The sequence below is a fragment of the Drosophila pseudoobscura genome, chromosome X (assembly GCF_009870125.1).
Source record: "Drosophila pseudoobscura strain MV-25-SWS-2005 chromosome X, UCI_Dpse_MV25, whole genome shotgun sequence".
In the NCBI taxonomy this organism is placed as follows: domain Eukaryota; kingdom Metazoa; phylum Arthropoda; class Insecta; order Diptera; family Drosophilidae; genus Drosophila; species Drosophila pseudoobscura.
This window is the reverse complement of record NC_046683.1, coordinates 37,474,497-37,488,269: the sequence shown is the minus strand read 5'-3', so window position 1 is coordinate 37,488,269 and position 13,773 is coordinate 37,474,497. Positions and strand designations below refer to the sequence as shown.

General features: G+C 47.4%; 1 long non-coding RNA gene across 1 annotated transcript; it reads left to right on the top strand.

Annotated features, from left to right (window-relative positions):
- Positions 1 to 624: 624 nt before the first annotated feature.
- LOC117185177 (uncharacterized) lies at positions 625 to 2,438 on the top strand. Its single transcript, XR_004470752.1, has 4 exons — positions 625 to 990; positions 1,197 to 1,492; positions 1,560 to 1,739; positions 2,000 to 2,438. It is a non-coding gene; the product is annotated as an uncharacterized lncRNA (long non-coding RNA).
- Positions 2,439 to 13,773: the final 11,335 nt, after the last annotated feature.

Below are 13,773 nucleotides of genomic sequence, written 5' to 3'. Positions count from 1 at the left end.
ACAAATTATAAAAATTATCTCGCGAAGGAAGCTGGGATTCATCAAATTTTTCAAAACTATCCAAATAATCATAGGGAAATCTTCCCTTTCGTCGATCATGTCAAATTTTTCACCTTGATATTTAGTTTTCAAAATTTTAAAATTCGCTATGTTCATATAACTAGCGAGTTTTTCTAAGCTTGAATTTAAAAATCTATTTGAATCTATATATCTGATGAAGACAAGATTCATCGTGCTTACAAATTTGAGTTAACGAAATATATACATAACTCTTTATTTCAAGGAATGGGTCTTAGTTCATCTTTTATTGACGTAACAAATAAATGTATATCATAACGAGACAAGTTATGAAAAACTACCGGGAAAAAGGGATCGCTTAATCTAAATGTCCGTTTACACAGCTTATGAATAGGACCTACATATTGTCCTGTAAACTGATCAAAGAATTTTTCTCGATTATCATCTGAAATTTGTTTCTCGCAGGCATAGCAAACGCCGTGATCCTGGTAATCCTCATCCCAAATGTTAAACTGGTAGTTTGTTTTTTTTATAGAACTTCCAGTACTTCTCATAAAGTCCATCGGTTTTCATCCTAAATGCTTGACAAAATTTTTGGATACAATCCGGTCCTGAAATAACGAAATCATAATGTTTATGAGTTTATTGCCTTTGCTGGAATGTGAAAATATTTACCTTCGTATTGTATTTATGTACAATATAAAATGATGCTGCACATGCTGCTCTGTGCCATAGTAGTTGGTGATTTTGATGGATCATTAAGATTTATATGGTCATTTTCCAGGATACAAAGCAGCAACTTTTCCACACTCTTTAGTGTCATGTACTATAAAATTGCAAGCAGTTCTCGCAAAAATATGCAGTATTATGGGATTTACTATGTTGTGAATAACATAATTTTCTCATGCACGTTATATATGCATAATGCATCATTTGCATATTATCACTATTAATTCCAAGCAAGTTTATGTGGTGAGTCCGAATTTGCTTAGTCCTCACTGTGGGTCCCACAACGTTTTTTCCATTCTCATCGACTTCATAAATATTGATGCTAAAATCCTCATTTGCTGATTCGAATCGCTTGATTCCGGAAAAATGTAATCTTACTCCTTCATAATAAATTATGTCTTGCCGTATATTTCTCGGTATTTAAATTAGACATTTTGCCACATTTTTAGAAAACCAGCAAACACAAGTATTTAATTGCGACCATTAGGCAAATCAAGGAGAGCAGAAAAATGAATGGAATTATATGAATATATGAATATAATAAAGATATAAGAAAATTAATATTAATACATAGAAAAATCAAAATCCGACAAAATTATCGAAGCAGCGTGGTAAATAAAGAACATTGACATTGTTTTCACAGAACCTGTGCCAGGAGAACAGCCAATATCGCGCAAGTACATGAATTATTAATTACTTTGTGCACAATGCACAATAGCTAAAGAAATGTTGATTACATTTAAAAGTAAGTTATCGATTTGAAAGTTAAAAATCCATGTACACTAACATGTATTTTGTTGTTTATATTTCAGAAGAATTTTATTATTTAGAAAAAAAAATTTGATGTGTTATCAGAAACATTGGCGGAGGCGGTGGCTCTTCTCAAGCTACCATGAAGTTCCAAATGCCATGAAGTTCCCGATAGAGTCGACGATGGAGTTGGAGCATTTCAACTCTATCATAACTCCAGAGCTCACCGATTTCTATGTGAAGTTAGTTGTTATTTTTTCATTATTTTCTTTTATTAGATAAACAAATTACGGAAATTAATGGGGACGAGCCGATCAATGGTATGCAGTTTGAAAAATGTGCTGGACGAGAAGCTCATTTTAGAATACAACTAAAATGGTGCTTCGGCGAAGAGCTCGCTAAAAAATTTTTAAGAGTTTTGCAATGTCCTGGAATGCAGGTCTAAAAATAACTTTAAAGAACATAATAATTAATTAATTAATTTATCCACATATTTTTTCAGCGGCGGTGAAGATGAAAATACCCAACGAGCGAGCAGAAAAAGTGATTCGGAAGGCTATTCACAACATTAAGAAAAGTAATTTTCAGAAGAGCTCACGAGCCTAAAAATACAAAGCTCTGGCCTCCTAAGAAAATAATTAATAATAGTTTTTCATAAATAAAGCTAACTGGAAAAATAAATGCATGATTTTTCGACAAAAATCATCGTTTATTAAGTGCATGATTCGTCGGGAAAAATCATCACTTATAAAATGCTTGAATTTCGGCAAAAATCATAGCTTATTAAGTGCATGATTTTTTGGCTCCTATCGCCCTCCTATCTCTCTCTAACACACACGTATCATAGCCGGCTTTGCTTAGCGCAAAACATTAGCACCTACATAGATCTCAGAGACTAAAAGAGCTAGAGCAAACAAATTTGCTATCCACAATACTATGATTTCGATACTGAGCTATCAAAACATCGCCCCACCCTCTTCCGCCCCCGCAAAGGACGAAAATCGGTGGTATCCACAGATCTCAGAGACTATAAGTCCGAACTGTAGAGCTCTCACTGCTACAAAACTATTTATAATATTTCACTGTTACAAGTTTATTTCTTTTTGCTCACTGTAGAGTGCTCACTGCTACAAGTATGTTTTCAAATTTCGCCCCACCCCCTTCCGACACCACAAAGGACGAAAATCTGTGGCAACCACAATTTTGAAAATAGAAGAAAATTAAAAACGCACAATTACAGAGAATGGCCATATCTACCAGATTGCCGAATCTTGCCGAATTTGACCGCGACTCGACTCCTACTACATAAACTTTAAAAATGTAGAATCCCGTGACTCTACAGGGAGCTAACTCCGAAAACAACAATATGCCTATTCAGAGCCTAAACGAAACGGCACAATCATACCTAGGGCGTACCCGAAAGTTCTAGGGGCTTTCGTCTGTGTGTTCCAAAAATATCGCGGGCGTGAGGTCTTGAGATAGTAGTCGACCCACAAAATTCTGTACCCACCCTTCCCTTATTTACAGTTGTGAGAAGGTTCTGGAGATCCCTATTATTCTCACCCTACCCCATTACGTCACCATGTCACTGGGAAATTAGAAGTCTATTCCATATTCATTGCTAACAAAATTTAATATATTTCTCGGTACTTAAAACTAGACATTTTGCCACATTTTCAGAAAATCAGCAATCACAAGTATTTAATTGCGACCATTAGGCAAATCAAGGAGAGTAGAAAAATTAATGGAATTAAAAAAAATGGGGCTTAATCCTAAAGGATAAAGAGGAAAGTTATAGATCTATGTATATATGAACGAGAGGGTATATGAATATAATAAAGATATAAGGAAATTAATATTAATACATAGAAAAATCAAAATCCGCCAAATTATCGAAGCAGCGTACGTCAGACCAGCGATCCGCAATGAAAATCTAAAACGAAATTAAATTAAAACTTTTTAACTGTTTTTTTTTTTTTTCTTGTTGCTTAGTGTATTTTTCGGTAAGGTTTCAATGCATTAGAGAAATTCATGGAATGCGAGCAATGCAAGCTTAAAGCAGAATTGGCAACTACGAGAACGAAAAGCTTCGAGTGTGTTTTTAACGCAATCGTTGCTCTCTCTTATCAGCAGCGGTTGGCCGCTGCGCATGCCTTTTAGAATTTTACGAATGCCGACGCAAAGCAGAAAAGGGAAATTGGGTCACTTACAGCTTCAGTACAGTGGTCCCTCGCTGAAAGGCGCCTTTCGTTTTGAAGCTGTGGAAACAGCTAAAAAAGGGGGGGATATTTGAAAGGTTTGGGGTATTTTTTTCTATTTTTGTTTTGTTTTTGTTGTTACTATTATAAACCTTTTTTTTCATTTTCAACCAGCAAAATAAATTAAGTTTTGGGAACTTTCGCGTTCACGGCTATCGAGGCAGGACTGCCTCGGAGTTAATGAAAGTAACATAGGAATAGCAGGGCTCAGAAGGAACCAAAAAAGAAGGAAAATGGAAGCTACACTATGCTACAAAATATTGGACCGGATCTCTATGCCCTCTATGCACCACACTACAAGGCGCATGGGGCCTGCGCGTAGGTTATGTATGGCCAATAACCATACAGTATATACATACATAGATGTGCCAGTTCATACAACGAAAGCGTCACACACTGGCTAGCGCGTTCAGTACCCCAGAGTGACGTCATCATGAGAGAGAGAGCGCAGAGAGAACATCTTTGCATGTGTTAGTGCACACGCAATATGTTTCGACAAAAATATGTGATTGTATGCTTTTTCAGATTTTTTGAACTCTCTCAGGTCTGGTTCTGTTTTGCCACCAGCATGTTTTAGTGTATGGGTGCACATGCATTCTCACGTACTTTGCGTGTGTGTGTTTACTATTGCTGGCCGCTAGAACTGAAATTTGAGTTTGATTCTTGTTTTGGGTCTTTTGATGGTCTGACCTACCGCCACAAAATAAATGAAGAATGGGCAGGGGGTGGGGTATGGTACACTAGGGCGCGGGAAATAAAATAAAAGCTGTTATTTGTTTGATTTATACCACAACATTATTATAATAATATAATTTATTTATTTATTTATTTCAAACAGGATTATTATAAATTATAAAAATTATGCAATTATGCAAATTATGCAAAATATAATTGCACATTTATTTCCTTATCTTAAGCAGGTTTATTATAAATTATAAAAATTATGAAAACGCCGTCGGTTCTCGACTTTTTTGTTTATTATAACTAAAACAATGATGTATCTAAATATACAATATAAGAAAATATAGATACATATATACTTAAATAAATATGCATAAATATAAATGGAATTGGTTTTACATATATTTCAAATCAATTGTCAATTGCGCGCTTACCTACAGGAATCTGAAAAGCAAAAATTTAGATGCCGGTCGCACCTTGAATACTCTCATGGACAATACCCATACATTTTCTAATTCAATTAAAAAGACAACATTAAGACAACAGTAATTTTACCCTCATGCAATATACGAATGTAATAATCTTTAATATTTATGTACATAAGATATTTTATGACATGCTATGCTATGACATGCATCGATAATTGGCACAAGGTTATTGCATGCGATATGCCCGAGCACCATAGCAATAACCTAACCTGGATCTGTACTGTCCAGCCGCAACCGTTACAATATGATAACGCACACAGACAACTATGAATTGCTGAGGAGAATAGAAATGCTTAAAGAGGGCGAGAATATTTTGACTATAGAAAAATTGCAAATTGTTAGGAACAAAATCATGGAAAACGTCAGTAAGGCATATCACACCAATAAGAGTATAGTCTCACAATGTATGTTACGTTCGAAAACGTCTTTAGGCGAAACTTTGCCCAAAGTAATAAGATCAATGTATTTAATGCAAAACTAGCTCCTAAATTCTTTAAGGCAACTGTAGTTCGAAAGTTTGGTAACCACTGTTATGAATTAGAAGAAGATGGTAAACTGATAGGAAAGTTCCATGCCAAAGACCTACAGAAATGCGTAACTTAAAGGATGACCGTTTTTCAGCTTATTTTGAGCAAGTAGAACAGCTTAAAAATAACCTGTGATGTGATGGCAAATATTTGGATTGACTTATTTTTGTGCACATTGCTGTAGCTTATCTGCAAGCATTGGAATAAATGGGAATAAAGAGAAAGCTTTTGACGGGAGAGCGAGCTTTGAGTTATCGTGGTGGGTTTATGGCCTTGTGCTTTAGAGCGTGCGGTTAGAATGGGATCAAGAGACAAAATCAAAGCTCATGCGTTGGATCATTCGATCCATACAACTGAATTGTGAAAGGGAAGTTTGGTGGAACGGCAAGATAAAAGAAAAGAAAAGGTTATACACGTGTTTAACAAAAAAAATGGGGAGCGTTGTGAGTTGCTGACTGCAACTCTACATTTATACCCGATACTTAGTCAGTATGGCTCTTTTCCGGCAGACGCCGCTAATATTAAACGACACGACAAAGAGTGCGTGCGAGAGAGACAGAAAATCAGTCTGAACGTGTCGTCGGGCGCTGCGTAGCCAATGCAAATTGATTTGTAGAGCAACGATGTTTTGGATCCAGACTTCTGTGATAGACATATCACTGCTACAAAAATATTTCAAAACTTTGCCCCGGCCACTTCCGCCCCCACAAAGGGTGAAAAAAACAATTTAATTTTTTCTCGCCCTGTCTCTCTCGAACACACACGTAGCATAGGCGGCTTTGCTTAGAGTAAAACATTAGCGCCTAGATCTCAGAGACTATAAAAGCTAGAGCAACCAAATTTGGTATCCACACTCCTAATATATCGGACCGAGACGAGTTTGTTTCAAAATTTCGCCACACCCCTATAACTGTAGAGTTGCGGTGTCCGCAGCAACGTTCCCCCTCGTTAACTTTCAAATCGATAACTTACTTTTAAATGTAATCAACATTTTTTTAGCTATTGTGCATTGTGCACAAAGTAATTAATAATTCATGTATTTGCGCGATATTGGCTGTTCTCCTGGCACAGGTTCTGTGAAAACAATGTCAATGTTCTTTATTTACCACGCGCATAACACATATTATTAATTATTTAAACACTGCACTTACCTGATAATAATAATAATCACAGCACTTAATTTCGCTTCGTTTTCGCACAATTTGACGATTGGAAATAGAAAATGAAAAGTGAAGAAAGAACGAGGGGGAACGTTGTGAGTTGCTGCGGAGACCGCAACTCTAAATTTATACCCGATACTTAGTCAGTACATATGTATGTATCGGGGCTGAGGGACAGGGGGCTCTTCTTCTTGCAATTTTTTTTAAACCTCGAGCGCAGTGAGTCGTGGTGTTGTCTCTCTCTCTAAAGCCAATGAGCAACCTGCCGAGCACATTCTTGTCTCTGCTTCTCTCAATTCTCGCATTGACCGACACAGCATTTTCAGATTTAATTGCTCTCCTTCCTCAATTCCTTTTTGATGTCGCTCTCTCAAATACAAAATTATTTTGCAAATATTAATTTGCAAATAGCTGCACTGTTTTTGCACCAAATTAACACGCGATTTCAATGGCGAACAGCGCGTGATCTCGCGGCAATTATGATATATTTTCCACTCAGTCAGTCGTCACCACAACATGGATCATGTTGTGATCGCTGGTATCCCATTCCTTCACTTTGTAACGAACCTGCTTTTTGGGCTCGCTTGAGTTTGCTGGGCTCGCTCAGCGGTCGGCAGATTCGCAGCAACGTATTTTTATTGTTGCCCCCAACGACAAATGATAAGACTTTCCTTTTCCTTTTATTTGATTTTCGCTTTATTCGCAATTCTATTAGGACTTAGGGCTAGGTGTTACAGTTTATCTTAATTACCGATCTCCACCACGCGGGGGCTCTCGTCGGGTGTGGCAGCGTCGAGGCTATTGATTGGGGCAAGTTGACCTCCGCTATTGCTTTGGTCCGCCACTCGAATCCGCACTCCACGTCTCGCACTCCCCTCCTAGCTTCCGCCGGCGTACGGGGATCTTCACTTAACTTAGACTTACTCTGGGGGGCAGGCGGGGCCTGTCTGCCTGCTGCTACACTTCACTACACTTCTTTGTTTCGTACCGAGTATCACTCTTGCGTTTCGACCGGGTTTCAACGTGCGCGCGCGCGCGCTTACTTATCCGCGGGAAAAGAGACCCGCTTTGACGCCGCCGCCTCCTTTTATAGCCCCTTGCCAGGCCCCGGCTCGGCGTCGGTAGTTTTCCATCGCCGTCTCCTGGTTTCCACGGCCTTCGTAACGGGGCCTGGCCGGCGGCGTGATCCCGTGCCCTTATTTGGTCATGCGCCAGATTACTGCTGGCCCGATCCCGCCGTTTCCTTTGCCTCTCTTGTGTCTCTCTCTCCGAGAGCAGGGCACTTCCCCTCTCGAGGCCCTTGGCCTCTTCGCCGCGTCCGGATAACCGTGGGCATCTGGCCTGACCTTCGCCTTATCCGGCCGGCCGTCAGCTTTTATCCGACTGTGCTTTTGGTCGCACTCGGCCTGTGGGAACCATGGTTCCTCACACCCCCCTCTTTCTTCCCGTAGCGGAATACTTCCGTTTTCCGCGATCTCGGGATGGGGTGGGCTTTCCTCATTCAAACGGCCCGAAGTTGCGCGCGCCCTTTGTTGTACCTGGGATCGCCGGCGTTCTGGCGCCCTCTGGCGCCTTGGCTCGGGGGCGCTGTCAGCCCTTGCACTTTTCTGGCTGGCGCCGACTCCCGCCTATCGATAAGGTGTAGGGGCGCTTCTGCGATCCACTCGATACTTCCCCCCCTAGTCGATATTCCGTTTTCTTCTTTTCTTTGTTTTCTCTTTATTCATATTCTCCCGCGTGTTCTGCCCTTTTTTCCTTTTGTGTTTCTTCTGCCCCCCCCCCCCCCTTTTTCTTCTCTTCTCCGTCTTCCTTTATTTTTGTTCTCGGAATACCTCCGTGCGCGTGGCCGACATGGCGATGCGGTAACGCGTACCTCGCTCGCTTACCAATTTTTTCACCCGTCTACCCACGAGGCGTATCTGGGCCTGTGCGCGGCTCACTGCCGCCGGCCACTCCTCCCGCGGGATCGCCTTCCAGTGGCCCGTGGCTGCCGGTGCTGAGCTCTGCCGCTGCAGGGCCGGCCGCTTGGGTCTTGCCTGGGGCTCCGGGCAGGAGGCCTGCCTCTTCAGTGTTGGGCGCTCGACCGCCCCCGACCTCTCCGGCGCGGGCCACACCCACGGACCGCGTTCCCACGCCTCGACCTCCGCGTGTTCCGTCGCCTCCGCCGTCGCCGCCTCCGCCGTCGCCGCCTCCGCCGTCGCCGCCTCTGCCGTCGCCGCCTCTGCCGTCGCCGTCGCCGCCTCCGCCGTCGCCGCCTCCGCCGTCGCCGCCTCTGCCGTCGCCGCCTCTGCCGTCGCCGCCTCCGCCGCCTCTGCCGTCGCCGCCTCTGCCGTCGCCGGCGCGGGATCCGATTTGGGGTTTCTCCTCCGCGGGTCCCTGTCGTTGCTGCCGAGGGGGCTCTCCTCCCACACCCGGGCGCCGGTCTCTGGCTGAGTCTCGCACGGGGCGGGCCCCGAGGCCCACGTGATGTGCAGGGTCTGATGGTGCCACACCATCCCCTGGCGCACGGCGGTCCTCACCTCCTGTGACACGTATGGCCCGATTACGGCCGCCTCCGGTCCCCTCCATTGTGGCTGCTGCTGCCACTGCCCGTTCTCTTGCTGCTGCTGCTGCTGCTGGCGCTGCTGATGTTGGTGCTGCTGCTGCTGCTGCTGCTCCTTGGTTTGCGGTGGCCGCCTCTCGGAGCCCTCTTCGTCCTCGGCTGGTGGCGTAGGCTGCCACAATTCGCCTTCCTCCTCCTCGGCCTGTTGCAGTCGCCGCTGCCATTCGGCCTCGGGATTCGAGGCCCGCTCGCCCCTGGCCGGGGACTGCATCGGCGGCCGTACCACTCGGAATGGCGGGGGTGGCGGCGCCTCGTCGCTCTCGTGGCCGGGCTCCTCCTTCCTGGTGGCCTTTCTCTCCTGTCGCCGCCGCGCCTCCAGCCGCTCGTCCCTCCGCCGTCGGATCATTCGCGCCGCCTCCAGCACCCGGTGGATCCGGCACTTCTCCTCCGCCGTCGCCTCCTGGAACTTCCGTTTTAACGCCTCGCCCCGGTCGCGCATGGTCCGCGGCCTTCTCACGCTGGCCTTCTCCTGGGCGGTTGGGGCGCGTGGACCGTCGATGCAAATCACATCGTCCTCGATCTCCCCGGCCCCCTCGTCTGAGGATACCGTCGGTGACACGGAGTCGTGGCCCGACGGCGCCGGAGATACTAACGGCGAGGCCAACAGCTGGAGGAACTGGGAGCCATCGCACCAATCCTCCTCGTCGCCACGCGAGAGCACGGACGCCCGACGCTGACGAGAAGCCTCGGCGCGGTAGCCCCCCTCCCCCACTATCGCCTGCTGCTCCTCCAAGAAAGCCCTGAGGTCTTCCATCTTCTTCTTCCCGTCCTCGTGGTTGAGCCGTTTCGTCTCCATTTTTTTTCTCTTTTTTTTTTTTCCTGCTGTGCTTTCTCCTTGTTGATAATTACCTTCAAGTGTCCGCCGTTCCGTCTTCCACCCGCGTTGCATTACCAGTCGTTCCCTCTAACGGTGCCGGTGCGTCGGGTTCGGTCTCTCTTGCCTGGTTCTAACGGTTGTTACGTATGTGCTCATGGCTTGTCTCTTTACCGGCCGCGCTCTCTAACGGCATCTTTCCCCTGGTTGGGTGAGTACCGACGCGCTCTCCGCTCTCTATCCGGCTTCGCCTTGTCTTTTTTTTTTTGGATACTGTTGTGTTCTCGCCGCGTTCTGTGTTGGCTGACGGATAATATTTTTTTTCATCTTTGATGGACCCACCCCCTTCCCATTTGTGCGTACGTACATTTGTTTTCTGTATATATATATTCTCCTTTTATTTTAATTACAATCTACTTCCCTGCTACCGTCGCCCTGTTCTTCCTCCCGTGCTGATTGGACCCTCCTTGGCCTGGGTGAGTTCTCCCGACCCGGATGCCTTTTACTTAACCCTTTCTTCCTTTCCAGCTCGCCCTCTGCCCTCACTGCGGGTCGCTTGCCGCGATTCCGCTCGTGAACAACGGGTCCTTCGACCCTCCGCCCGGGCTGGAATCTTTGGCTCACATCCCAGGGCAACTACTACGCGCCCCCGGCCGGACTCTTTTGACCGGCGTCTCCCTCACACAGTGGCTCGGACCCGAGGATCATCCGACTCCTCGCCCGGTAGACCACGCATGAGCGGCACCCGTCGTTCCGGCCCGACGCTTGTAGTTGCCCTGTGAGACCGCGTTGAGGCGTGAGCCTGGCCCCTGGGCTTTCTTTGGTCATCCGCTGCCTGAGATTACCCTCCCCGGCCCCGGATTCGCCTCCCAGCTTTGGGGACGCGTTTCCTGTTCAGGTTTGCTGAGCTTTTCCCTCTTCTCGCATTAATTTTCCTTACTCCTACTAATTCTCACTCTTTTTTTTTCAGATCGTTCCAACCACGGCTTTCCTGCTCTTCCTTTTTTTTTTTAAATCTAAGTGCGCCAGTCCGTCACCCTGCGTGCTGACGAGTCTCGCGCGTGTCCTGCGTGGCACCCTACCGTTCCCGGTCCTGCGCGACCCTTTTAGGGCGACCCACTCCATCCATTCCCTCTCACCCCTGCGTCCCTCAATCGTCGGGCTGGGGTTTCAGGTCTCGTATGTGGGCCGTTCTCTTTTTCCTGTCGCCCTCCTTTCTTAGGCTGCAGATAACGGGGGATATGAAGTCCTCTATCTGGTAAGGCCCATCGTACCTTGGTGCCAGCTTCGCGGCGAATCCCTCCGCTGCATTGGACAGGTGATGCTGTTTGGCCCATACGGTTTCTCCCACTTTGGGTCTCCACGGTCTTCTTCTCAGGTTGTAGTGCCTGGCCTGATCCTGGGCTGCCCTTTCCAAGTTTCGTCGTACCAACTGAAACAGCTCTTTTAACTTCTTCGCATTTTCTTCCGGTGTCTCTGTGCCCTGCCCCGTGCCTACCGTCTCCTCATCATATAGAGCCTTGGGCAGCCGGGGTTCCCTTCCTTGCACCACGAACGCCGGTGAATATCCCGTTGTATCCGACACTCCCGAATTCATGGCCAGCATTAGCTCCGGCCATTTTTCGTCCCAACACCTTTGATCGCCCTCGGTGAACTGAGCGATCATGGTCTTTATTGTTCTGTTTGTTCGCTCTGTCGGGTTTTCTTGCGGCGTGTATGGCGCCGTGAACTGGTGGCGGACTCCTAGCTGCTCCAGAAATCGTTTAAATGCCCTGCCCGCAAACTGCACCCCATTGTCCGTAATGAAGACTTTGGGTGCCCCAAACCGGGCTATTATGCGTTCTCGACAGGCCTTTATTAGTGCCTCGGCTGTGGCCTTCCTCAGCGGCATCAACTCGGTCCATTTTGAGAATCGATCCACTAGCACCAGCAGCATCGAGTTCCCATGCTTCGATCTCGGCAGAGGACCCACGAAGTCCGCGCATACCGTTGCCCACGGCTCTTCCGGTACCTGTGTCAACATCTCCCCTGCCGCTTGTAGCTGACTTGGCTTAAAACGCAAACACAGTTCGCACTTCCGCACGTAGGCCCTCACGTCTCTGTACATCCCCGGCCAGTAATACCTTGCCGCCACCCGTGCCGCGGTTCTCCTTCCGCCGGCGTGGCCTGCCTCCGGGTTATCGTGGCTCTCCTTTAAAACCCTTTCTCGGGCATATTTCGGCACACATAACTTCCACGAGGCGACTTCTTCGCTCCCGGCCCGGTGCGGAATGTGCCGGTACAAGTTCCCCCCCTTCTCCATTCTCTCGTTTATACTCTCCCTCCCTTTGTCCTATTATTTGTCGTTGTAGGCCCCACGTTGGGCGCCAGTTGTAACGAACCTGCTTTTTGGGCTCGCTTGAGTTTGCTGGGCTCGCTCAGCGGTCGGCAGATTCGCAGCAACGTATTTTTATTGTTGCCCCCAACGACAAATGATAAGACTTTCCTTTTCCTTTTATTTGATTTTCGCTTTATTCGCAATTCTATTAGGACTTAGGGCTAGGTGTTACAGTTTATCTTAATTACCGATCTCCACCACGCGGGGGCTCTCGTCGGGTGTGGCAGCGTCGAGGCTATTGATTGGGGCAAGTTGACCTCCGCTATTGCTTTGGTCCGCCACTCGAATCCGCACTCCACGTCTCGCACTCCCCTCCTAGCTTCCGCCGGCGTACGGGGATCTTCACTTAACTTAGACTTACTCTGGGGGGCAGGCGGGGCCTGTCTGCCTGCTGCTACACTTCACTACACTTCTTTGTTTCGTACCGAGTATCACTCTTGCGTTTCGACCGGGTTTCAACGTGCGCGCGCGCGCGCTTACTTATCCGCGGGAAAAGAGACCCGCTTTGACGCCGCCGCCTCCTTTTATAGCCCCTTGCCAGGCCCCGGCTCGGCGTCGGTAGTTTTCCATCGCCGTCTCCTGGTTTCCACGGCCTTCGTAACGGGGCCTGGCCGGCGGCGTGATCCCGTGCCCTTATTTGGTCATGCGCCAGATTACTGCTGGCCCGATCCCGCCGTTTCCTTTGCCTCTCTTGTGTCTCTCTCTCCGAGAGCAGGGCACTTCCCCTCTCGAGGCCCTTGGCCTCTTCGCCGCGTCCGGATAACCGTGGGCATCTGGCCTGACCTTCGCCTTATCCGGCCGGCCGTCAGCTTTTATCCGACTGTGCTTTTGGTCGCACTCGGCCTGTGGGAACCATGGTTCCTCACACCCCCCTCTTTCTTCCCGTAGCGGAATACTTCCGTTTTCCGCGATCTCGGGATGGGGTGGGCTTTCCTCATTCAAACGGCCCGAAGTTGCGCGCGCCCTTTGTTGTACCTGGGATCGCCGGCGTTCTGGCGCCCTCTGGCGCCTTGGCTCGGGGGCGCTGTCAGCCCTTGCACTTTTCTGGCTGGCGCCGACTCCCGCCTATCGATAAGGTGTAGGGGCGCTTCTGCGATCCACTCGATACTTCCCCCCCTAGTCGATATTCCGTTTTCTTCTTTTCTTTGTTTTCTCTTTATTCATATTCTCCCGCGTGTTCTGCCCTTTTTTCCTTTTGTGTTTCTTCTGCCCCCCCCCCCCCCCTTTTTCTTCTCTTCTCCGTCTTCCTTTATTTTTGTTCTCGGAATACCTCCGTGCGCGTGGCCGACATGGCGATGCGGTAACGCGTACCTCGCTCGCTTACCAATTTTTTCACCCGTCTACCCACGAGGCGTATCTGGGCCTGTGC